This window comes from Lynx canadensis, chromosome D2, assembly GCF_007474595.2.
Source record: "Lynx canadensis isolate LIC74 chromosome D2, mLynCan4.pri.v2, whole genome shotgun sequence".
NCBI classification, from domain to species: domain Eukaryota; kingdom Metazoa; phylum Chordata; class Mammalia; order Carnivora; family Felidae; genus Lynx; species Lynx canadensis.
The window spans coordinates 24,148,782-24,160,579 of record NC_044313.2 but is presented as its reverse complement, the minus strand read 5'-3'; the positions used below and the strand labels follow the sequence as shown (position 1 = coordinate 24,160,579).

The 11,798-nt window shown below is 41.9% G+C and overlaps 1 non-coding gene across 1 annotated transcript; it reads right to left on the bottom strand.

Moving 5' to 3' along the window:
* Positions 1-5,515: 5,515 nt before the first annotated feature.
* Positions 5,516-5,682, bottom strand: LOC115527866. The gene has a single exon (XR_003973091.1). It is a non-coding gene; the product is annotated as a U1 spliceosomal RNA (small nuclear RNA).
* Positions 5,683-11,798: the final 6,116 nt, after the last annotated feature.

Genomic DNA, 11,798 nt, shown 5'->3' with positions numbered 1-11,798 from the left:
TATGACTATTGATACATTTTTTAATATTCTGAAAGCCAGCTATTGTCTCTGAGTCATCCACGGCACAGGATTCCTACTGCAGTGACCTGACCAGCTTAGCTCCCAGAAAGAATCCCAGAAAACTCTGGCTGCTGCAGAAATAACTGAGGAGGCTACTTCTTGTTTACTTACAGCCCATGTAGCAGGCAGCCACCACAGCCCCAGCATTATCAATATGGATTTTGAAATCACCCACGGCTAATAGCCCAAATTAATAGCCTCGGGGTGACTCTAGAGCAATTGAGAAAGAAAATCCATAACTTCACTAAAGACGCCAGCGGCTGTTCAGGAAGAGAGCTCTACATTAATTAACAGCTGTGAACACTGTAAAAACTGGTGCATTCAGGAATGAGACAGGGGCAGTTACAATTAGCCGAACACAAGAATCCCATAAGGCTGTCCAGGTTAGGAAGCAGAGGGAGCCGCCCCTGGGGAGGGCGGGCTGGTGGCCACCCTGCTGTACCCAGGCATAGCCCCCAGGGAGTCAGATGCATTCTCCTACCAGCCCTGATTCCCTGTGCTCACAGCAGCCTCTAGGGCAAGCCTGTCCTTTCTGCATCAGCTATAAACTTCAGGAACACTCAGGTTTGGGAGGTGCATAAAACTCTGTGGTCCTTTTCTTCTGCAACAAAATCATTTAATTCCGGTGGCCTCCTTTCTTGAGATCCCTCCTGGATACTTGGCGAGGTGGGAGGCTGAATGTGAGGGAGATTGTGCCTGTAAAGAGGGTCAAGGATGTTAAAACAATGATCACTATCCTCAGCACCCTCTCTCAGATGCTTTGCACTTGGGGATTGGTGCCTAAGACAGATCCCAACCTCGGGCAAGAAAAGAACTTACACTTAGGAAAAACTGCGGTGTCCAGAGCATACGGTAATCAAGGCAGTTGTACAGTTGTACTCAGGGAGTGTAGTATCCTGAATCAGAGCCCCATTTTGTCATTTGCTCCTTGAATTAATTCAGGTAAGCCATTTAACCTTCCTGCACTTCCCATTTGTGAAATGAGATGAATACTTCCTATCTTGCAGTTATTATAAGATTCATAAACTATTATATACATTATACCTGTAATATATATCCTAATGTATTATATATATGTATATATATATATATATATATATATATATAGCATGTTATTCACATTTTAATTATGAGTTTTTTTTTCTGAGTACATTTTTTCCTGTGTGGTTTTATTTAGTGGTATAGCTTTAAATACAATCGATATGCTAAAAACTACAAATTTTTATTCCTAGCCAGGACATCCCTCCTGAACCGCAGACTATAAATAACCTTGTCTACTCAACATCTCCTTTTGATCTCTAATAGGCACTTCACACTGAACACGTCCGACACAGCTCTCACATCCTATTCCCCATCACTGCTGATGGCTCAGGCCCAAACTCAGGAAATCATCTTTTTCCTCCTACTCCTCACAGCCAACCCTCAGAGAAAATTCTATGGGCTCTATCTTCAAACAGACCCTGAACGTACCTCCTTTTCAAGTCTCCTATCGGTGCCACTGGGGCCATCAGCTCTCACGTGGATCATCACCATCATTTCTCAACTGGCTACCCTGTTTCTGTCTTCACCATTCCCACCCTGGCAACACCATGGCCAGAGTGAGTCTATTCAGATCACATGACCATTATGTTCAAAACCCTTTGGTGGCTTCCCATCTCAAAGACACAGCAGGGGTGCCTGGGTGGCTTGGTTGGTTAAGCGTCCGACTGGCTCAGGTATGATCTCGCAGTTGGTGGGTTTGAGCCCCAGGTCTGGCTCTGTGCTGACAGCTCGGACCATGGAGCCTACTTCAGGTCCTGTGTCTCCCTCTCTCTATGCCCCTCTCCTGCTCATGCTGTCTCTCTGTCTCTCAAAAAATGAATAAATGTTAAAAATTAAAAAAAAAAAGATACAGGCAAAGTCTTTGCCTTGGCCTATAAAGCTTTAGGTGATGTCCCTGCCCTTCTACCATCACCTCTGTGGTCTTATTCTTCCTGCACTTGCTCACTCTGCACCAGTCACCCTGGCTTCCTTAGGCTTCCTTGCACATGACAAGTGAGCTTTTACCCCAGAGCTTTGCACTTGCTGGAATGCTTTTTGGAATTGTTTTCCCTTGAGTCAGTATGTAGCTTAGCCCTCACTGCTTTCGGGTTTCTGCCCAAATACAACAGAGATAAGCTTTCTCTGATCCCGCATTAGAATAACACTAGGGGTACCGGGGTGGCTCAGTCGTTTGAGTGGTCCACACTTGAGTTTGGCTCAGGTAATGATCTCAGGGTCATGGGATTGAGCCCCGTGTCAGGCTCCGTGCTCAGTGGAGATTCTATCTCCTTCTGCCCCTCTCTCCTGTTCTTTATCTCTCTCTAAAATAAATAAATAGATAGGTAGATAGATAAATACAAATAGCCCTTTGCCATGCTCCCCGGCATTCCTTTCTGCACTTACCTGCTTACTTTTCTCCATAGCATTGATCACCATTCAACGTATTATATATTTAACTATCATGTCGCCTCTTACCCAGAATATCAGATCCAGGAGAGCATTCCATTTTCTGTTCTGTTCCCTGCTACAATCGTCAGCACCCAGAACAAGGTGTGGTACCTAGTAGAAAGGCAATAAATACATATTTTTAAAAAATCAATGAATGTACGAATGAATGATCATTACTAGTTGAGTTAGTTTATCCATGAAGATTTTTTGGAAGTTATTACAGGTCCACAAGCACCGATCTATACCCTTTGTATTTGTTTGTATGTTTGCTTGCTTTGTGTTTATTCTTGCTTGTTTACATGGAGGCAGGGTCAACATGAGGACATGGGAGTTCAAGACTCCTTGTCAGTGTAGTCAGCTCAACATGGCCCTTGAAAGGAAAGCTATATCACACTCATCCATATCAAGAGAGAAAAGACAAAAGCAAAACCATCAGTTTCTGGGCTAGGGCAGTGCTGGAGTATACTGGAGAGCCCAGCTGTCCCACTCATCAGGGGATCTGCTCTGGACCCAGAGCACTCTGGGAAGTGCCACACATTGGCTAGTTTAACTCCGGCTCTCGTTCTTGTTCCTCCCAAGGTGAACTAGTGAAGAGGGGCTCCATCTCACTCCTCTGCTAGCTGTGGACACAAAGTAGGTCCTTAACGCCTGTTAGCAGAAATGCTCTCAGGTAAAGCTGAGGTTAATGGCTCTGCAGGGCTTGGGGATGTTATCATTTATAAAGCAAAGGGTTTTGCATTAAGAAGCAGACAGGGTTCTAGTATTGATTGTCCAATTATTACCCTGTAAGACCTGTAGGAAAATTTCTAGGCTCTCTGCCTCTGGTCTTCCTGACTGGTTAAAAGGGCAGGCTGGACCGATTAGAACTGGTACCCAAGCTGGTTATGAGATGTGGCCTGGAATTTAGCTAGATTGGCGTTAAATCTTATTTCTGCAAATGAAGCTGTGTTTTCTCAGGCAGTTACTTAACTATCTAGGACTTGGTCCTTTATCTGCCAAATGGAGGTAACAGATTTTAAGGTTAGTTATAAAAGTAAATAGAAATAATGCATGCAATGAGCTTAGATTTAGGTCAGTCATATAAAGTGTTCAATATGCTTATTATTAATATGATCATCCCCATTTGAAAGATCCCCAAGGTCGTTCACATGTGAATTGGCTCCCATAATTTTCTTATGAGACATAGTTGAGATTTAGAACTCATCTATCTATCTATTATCTATTATCTATCTATTTATCTGTCTATATGTCAGAATTTCATAAACAGACATAGAGGGAGTTCTAAATCTCAGTTATGTCTGGGTACTTGGATTGGGGTAGGTGAGAAGATTGTCTTTGACAGGTTGCCTGCCAAACACCCTGCGGTGCTGCCAGCCCCAGGCAGTGAGCAGGGACAGTGGCCACCAAGTGCCTGAGCTCCATCTGACGCTCCAGAGGAGGGATGGCCTCTGCTTAGGACAAAGGATGATGGGGGGTGCAAGTCTTTCCAGGCCTGTACTTCTTGGTCACTGCCCAGTGGGAGAGTGTCAGTGGTCATGGGGCCGGGAAAGACTGGGGTAGGTCTGGTGGGGCCCAGGGTGCTGGGAGAAGGTGCTGACAACCCAACCCAGTGAGGCAGACAGCCTGGGGGTAGCAGGACCTTGTGTGAGCTGAGGCTCTTAGCCCCTGTGCATGCTCCATTGTCCCATTGAACTCCTCTTACAAAATACAGTCCATGACTTGGGGTGCCTGGGTGGCTCAGTCGTTTAAGCATCCGATTTCAGCTCAGGTCATGATCTCATAGTTCGTGGGTTCGAGCCCCATGTCGGGCTCTGTGCTGACAGCTCAGAGCCTGGAGCCTGCTTTGGATTCTGTGTCTCCCTCTCTCTCTGCTCCTCTCCAACTCATGCTCTCTCTTTCTCTCAAAAATAAATAACATTAAATTTTAAATTAGATAATCCATGAACAAATACTAGGAATTTCAAGTCAGACACCTCAGAGCCTTAAACCCCCAGTACAGAGCCCTTCTGGGTGTCAGGCACTTTTCTGACTGAGCTAAGTGGGGGGCCTTTTGCAGCGTGCCCATGAACCCAGCCCTGAATCTCTCCACACAGAATGGAGACAAAGGTTAAGAGAGTTAATATACACAGAGTGCACTGCCTGTCATATAACAGGCTCTTGATGCAAAGTAGTTGCTGAGATGATCTTCAAATTGTCCCAAACCTGCTCTTTTACAGGCACCATTCTCCAAAGAGGGCATCTTTTTACATTGCAAATTCAAGCATGTGATTCATCTTAAAATGTTTAAGTTGCTTCTCTGTTCTGAAAATCAAGTCCAAACTTCATGTGGTCAGTGAATCCTTGTCACACTCTTCTAAGGGCCACCTGACCCCTTACCTGTGCCCCCTTTCCTCCTCCATCACTATCCTCAGGCTCACTGCCATTCTCTTTTATCAGGCTTGCTCTCACCTTAGGTCCTTGGCCGTCTTCAGGGAAAAGAGGAGTTCCAGGCAGAGGGAACAGACTGTGCAAAGCCTTACTCATTTGTAAGTTTGAAAATTCACTTAGAAGGGTTTTCTTTGAGATTTCTGACCAGCCAAAACAACCCCCATCTATGATGTGCTTTCTTCATTTTTTTGAAGTTTTATTTATTTATTTTGAGATGGGGGAGGGAGAAAGCACCCATGAACAGGGAAGGGGCAGAGAGAGAGAGAGGAAGAGAGAGAATCCCAAGCAGGCTCTGTGCTGTGGAGCCCCATGCAGGGCTTGAACCTGTGATTATGGCCTGAGCCAAAATCAAGAATCAGACACTGAACCAACTGAGCCACTTAGGCATCCCATGTGATGTGTTTTTATAAAATCTTGTGTTCGATTTTGTTTTTGTTTTTCATCTTCTGAAACAAATTTGTTTCCTTCAAAAATGAGCCAAAAAGGGCTCAGGCTTAAAAAGAAAACCCACACCAAAGCAGGAAATGAAGTTCTCTTTCTCTGGCCAGAACAAAACATGAGAAAGCAGGAACTCAGTCCCACCTCCACCCCACCTCCAAATTATACAGTCGAGTTTCCCACATTTGGGGAAATCACAGGGCTCAGCACATTGGGAGTGCAGTGTATAAGACTTGCCCTGGGAAAACCACCTTTGTGATCATGGCATCTCCCCTGTCAGGTGAGTATATCCTGTGTGTGTGTGTGTGTGTGTGTGTGTGTGCGCTCACGTGTGCTTTTTTTGGTAAATAGCACTTCTAACAATTCTAAATATAATCAGCTCTTTAAAGATTGTTGATGTGCCTCTTTCTAATTAAACTGTTAGCATCATGTATACAATCTTTGTATCTCTCTTGTTCATATCTCCATTCTGGTGCCTAGTTGAGAGCCAGACGCATGGTAGAATCTTGGGGACTATTAATTAAATTACTTGTATCCAGTGTCTAACCAAGATGTATAGGCTGATGCCCGATCACTTGAGATTATTGTCTGGTAAAAGATGCCCTTTAATGTAGGCAAATCCTGGTTAGGTGTTAGAACAAGACTGGTTTCAGGTTTCTTTCACTTCCTGCTCTCCTGGACCTTCTGATCTCACCTGTTTGGGTGTGGAAACCTTTTCTTCTCATTTTGTAGTGTCCTGTGCCCCAGTTCCCTGGATTACCACTCTTGAGCACAGGGCACATACATGTCTTTCTTCCCAGTCTTTGCTTCTAGATTCCTTCCTTCCCCCTGCCATTTGTGCAGGTACTGAACCTCCTCATTTATTCAGTTGATAGTATCTTTACATCATTGTTTTGTAGAATTTTCCTATAAACTGTCTGCTATTATTTAAAGGTGGAAGAGAGGAGTTTGTCCAGTGAGGCAGATTGCAAAATAAGCTTTGCAGAAAAGTATGGTCTCTTAGGGGCGCCTGGGTGGCTCAGTGTATTGAGTACCCAATTCTTAATTTTGGCTCAGGTCATGATCCCAGGGTCATGAGATCAAGCCCTGTGTCGGGCTCCACACTGAGCACGGAGCCTACTTGGGACTGTCTCTCTCTCCCTCTGCCCCTTTCCCCTGCTTGTTCTCTCTCTCTAAAAAAGAAAATGGCCTTTTAAAGTAAAAAATATACTGGTTTATTTAAATAACCTTACCACATAAGCAGTGCTGAGCTTCCTGTCAGTTTCAGCTTCCTATGCTACACAGTTTGATGATCACAAAACAGGTGTGGAAAAGAGAGCCCCACGTACCCAGCCACTGGGTTCCAGGAGCATTCTGAGATGGTCTCTCACATATTTGTCATTGTCTACAGCCTAATAAGATTATGCTTCCTTTTCACGTTTCATTTTATCATTGTCCATAATAAAGGGATGCATTAATTTAATCCATAAATACAGATATGATGGTTTTATCCTGTGGCTGTGAATGGTGCTTTAAAATAAAGAACCAAAATGATAAACCGGTGTAGTAATTTACCATAATTACAGCAATGAAATACTACTTTGAGTCAGTCATGGCAGTAATACACAGCTCAGGAACTTCTAGTGAAATCCACTAAATGGAAGAGAGCAGAGGGAGGAAGAAATGAGATGTGAGGTCGCATAAGGTTTCTAGCCACGAATCCAGACAGTTGAGAAAATAAATGCAAGCTGGAAGGCTCAGGGAAAGATCTGCCCTGGGAGGAGGTGCCCTTGTTTTCTCTGGAAAAGCACGCCAAGTTTAGGAGACTTGCCACAGTTTAATTAAAGTCTGCAGCTGGTGTGAAAGCAAAGGAGAAAAAGAAATTAGGGCAGCACAAAAACTAATGAAAGTCTAGAATCTCATTTTAAAGTTTTCTCTCTATTATGAAAGAAATACGACTTGTCACATGTGCCCCCATTCACCGTGACAAAGCCCTCGGGGAAGGAACGTTCTGGACTATGAAGAGAAAAGACCTGTAGTTAGGTCTCTTTCGACATGACTGCCACTGCCTTTTTCAGGAAAAACTCATCAAAATCTTTTGTTTGTTTTTTGAAAACCAGATTGGTTAGGGAGAGCAGCACAAATTGAACAGCTTCAAGTATAACTATAGGAAAGTCCATTGAAACTTTAAAACCAGCTTTGGCAATCAGAGTGGGATTCACATTCAGGCTGTATGGCTGTATTCATCAAGGTCTCCAGAGAAACCAAACCAAGAAGATAGTCTCTATTATAGGGACTGGTAAGTCCAAAATCCATGGAGTAAGCCAGGCAGGCTAGTAACTCAAATGGGTTTGTATGTTAGTCTTGAGCCTGAATTTCTTTGCCTTCATGAAAACTCAATATTTCTTATTAAGGCCTTCAACTGATTGGATGATACCCACCCACATTATGGAAAGTAATCTGCATTCCTGAAAGTCTACTGACTTAGATGTTAATTACATCTTAAAAATACCAAGGCGGCAACATCTAGTCTGATGTATTTTTTCAATGTTTATTTATTTTTGAGAGAGAGAGAGAGAGCAGGGGAGGGGCAAAGAGAGAGGGAGACACAGAATCTGAAGCAGGCTCCAGGCTCTGAGCTGTCAGCACAGAGTCCAATGTGGGGCTCGAACTCACAAACCATGAGATCATGACCTGGGACACAGTCAGATATTTGAGCCAACAGGCACCCCTCTAGTCTTATTTATGTTTGGTGAAGCAAATGGGCACCATGGCCTTGCCAAGGTAATGCCTGAAATTGACTGTCAAAGCAGCTAATATTGAAAATATTATATTAGTTAATATTTATAGAACACGTTATATTTGTCAGGTACACTGAACTCATCTAATTCTCACAACAACCATTTTATATAGATAATATTATTATTCTCAATTTATGGGTGAGAAAACTAAGATATAGGAAAGGTAAATAACTTTCCAAATTCACAGAGTAAGAGACAGAGCTAGAATTTGAACCCATATAGTCTAACTCCAGAATTTGGGTTCTTTAGTATCAAAATATGATGAATTTGGGCAAGTTAATTAATTTTCCTGAGATTTTACTGTTTTATGGGAAAATATATATAATAGCAAATAATGTGTGGTTTGAGGGAACAATTAAATTAGAATATGCATATAAATATCCTAGTAAAGTACCTAATAGATAGTAGGTACTCAATAACATGTAGCTTTTAGGGCATCTGTATGGCTCAGTCGATTAAGCATCTGACTCTTGACTTTGGCTCAGGTCATGATCTCACGGTTCCTGAGTTCAAGCCTGTATTGGGCTTTTACTGACAGCATGGAGCCTATTTGGGATTCTCTTTCTCTCTCTGCCCCTCTACCACTGGTTTGCACTCTCTCTCTCAAAATAAATAAATAAAAACTTAAAAATAATAAAAATAAATAAAATGTATCCTTCTTCCCCTGACCTTAAAATTGCTTAAGTTTTAATCATGTCTTTTTTTAAATTTTGTTTAACATTTATTCATTTTTAAGAGACAGAGAGAGACAGAGCATGAGTTGGGGAGGGCAGAGAGAGAGGGAGACACAGAATCTGAAGCAGGCTCCAGGCTCTGAGCTGTCAGCACAGAGCCCGACGCAGGGCTCAAACTCATGAGCTGTGAGATCATGACCTGGGTCGAAGTAGGATGCTCAACCAACTAAGCCACCCAGGCGCCCCATCATGTCTTATTTTTAGAGATCTCTTCACTCTAGAAAAGCTCACTAAAGCATTGAGGTCTTACTTTTATTGAAGAGAATTATTTTTATAATTTTCTGGATAATAATAGTCTCTCTTGATAATCTCTAAGATTCATTTAGGCTAGAATTTGTGTTATTCTATGCTGTCCTTCAGCACCAAATTCAATCTTTGGCATGCAGTAAGATCTTCAATGCATGAAATAAATCAGTAAATAGATTGAGAAATTATTGCCATTTCTTGTCCATTGAGGTAAGAAACTGAAGCACAGAATGATCCAATGACGTGCTCAGGTGGATGCAATTTACAGATGGTGTATCCCTGTCTCCAGAATTCCATCGTTTCATTTATGTATTTGTTTCCTTTCTGAAAACAGTGTGGGATGTAAGCAGAGGCTTATGCAACCTTAAGGTTCATCATCTCCCTGCCCAGTTGTAGTCAGAGAAAGTTTAAATACAATTCAAGTGTTGAGTGACAGTGACCTCCATGCCTGGGTGCCATAGATAGGTCCTGACGAGGATCTGAGAGTTGCTGACCCCAACAGCCTTCATTTGGAGTGGACTTCTTCTGAACAGGCAGATAAATAGCTTTGAAGCTCAGTAATGAAAGGGTCAGTGATTCACGCAAAGCAGGAATGTATCCACATTTAGATACATGTCATTTGCACTTCAACAAGAAATGAGAAAAAAAAAAAACCCTCACACCTTAATTCAAGTTCCACTTCTCTTGCCCTTTTACTTTTTCTGGAACTGACGAGAAGTACCTCTATAATTTAAATCTAATGACAATTAAAGTGCAAAGCCATTACCTACTTTTATTGAATTGTCTTCTGTTTTATGGATTAATTGAAGAAATGACACATCACTACAGAGATGTGTGTGCTCATCCCATCCAGCCCAGCCTCCTCCGACCTGACATGTGCTGTCTATGCTGTAGGAAGCTGATCTCGGACTTGGAGACACAACACGCTGGGCTCGGACACTCACATACCGAGTAAGCTCAAGCGAGTGCCTGAACCTCTCTCTGTCTCACTTTCCTCACAAATAAAATGTGGGTGACAAGTTCCACCCTGACTCTATGGAGAAGTAAGATTTCAGTGGGGTGATTTATGTGAGAGTCATTTGAATAAGACAACAAATAAGACATATAAATAAAAATTAAGAAATTTTACAAACTATTATTATTACTCTGGATGTTTTGAAAGAAAAATACATTCCACTTGGTATTGAGTTTCCTTCACACTATAATTCCAAGTCTAGATTTCAAGTCCAAGTAAATAGATAAGCAACTCACAATCTTCCAGGCATTACCATCTCCTGGCCATTCTGACCTCTCTCTGAAAACCAAAGTTCCAATCAGTCACCCTTTGCCTCCTGATCTCCTAAAGATTCTTAGTTCCTATTATTTATACTTTTCCTTCCCATTTCCATGGCCAACACCTCAATTTAAAATTTCATTGCTTTCTAGGATGTCTCTCTGTTTCCTCTTTCTCCTTAACTGACTTTCATAACAGCTTCCCACTGCCTAGAGCAAATTCCAAATCCCTTGGATCTCTACAACTTGGAACTATCAAGACATTACTGCTTTATATTTCCAGTTTCCATAAAGAAACCCTCTGCTCTGAAAATTTGATTGTCTTACTATTCCCTCAAAGCTTCAATGTGGTTTATTAGAGTACTTCACAAATTCCTTCCTTTCTCACCCTATAAACCATCACATTGGAGTTTTATTCATTTTATGTAAACTCCCCAGTCATTTCTCTCCCTCACCTAAAAACTTCTGAGACCACATTGTCCTTAGACCAATATCCTTAAGATTGATTTTTAAGGTCCTTCAAAATGAACTTAGCTTATACACCCCACCCCAACACTTTTTCCCCAAACAAGCTATTCATATTAAACTTGAACAGCCCCTTGCTTCCTGACCATTCTTTTCCTGGCTCAATTTCTCTTCCTGCCCCTTCTCTGTTTATCTAAATCCCAGCAGTCTTTATGAAAACAGCTCATGTAAAATCTCCCCTCAAAGCTTTCTCTGTTGCTGCGTATTTTCCTTCACTGACCTCCAAGAATATGGAGGAGGCAGTATGATGTAGGAGAGGCAATAAGGCCTTCTAGAAATAGAATTTCATTTGGAGTCGCACAGACCTGGGCTTGCAATCCCAGTTTGGCGTTTAATATCGGTAAGTCCTTGGGAAAAATCGCATAACTCCTTGAGCTTCCTTTTCCTTATCTGTAAAATAGGAATATTAATTATAACCTTACACAGATTGTAGTGATTGAACGAGGCAATTTATATAAAACATCTGCTACATAATAGTCATTCAATAAGTGGTAGCTACTATCATTATGAGTACTGCCTCTGTTGCTCAATTGGCATCTACCATATGCCACTTTGTGTTATTATTGAACTACTTTATGGGTTTATAGTTGTCTCCTATAAAAGTGGTTTTCATGGATGTGCTGAGTATTACACTTATTCTGAATGTCCCAGAGTGGTAAGCACAGTGATGGTATCTTGCCATTTGTTAAAAATCTAAGAAGCTCATCCCTTGAAAAATTCATTTCAATAATATGCCTTGTTACTTTAAGTACATACTGTTAACTGTATATTACCAATACTAATAAAGCGTTGCTAAGTAGAAATCCTTCTGGATTAGTTTGGCATGTTCTTTGAGAATCACTTTACA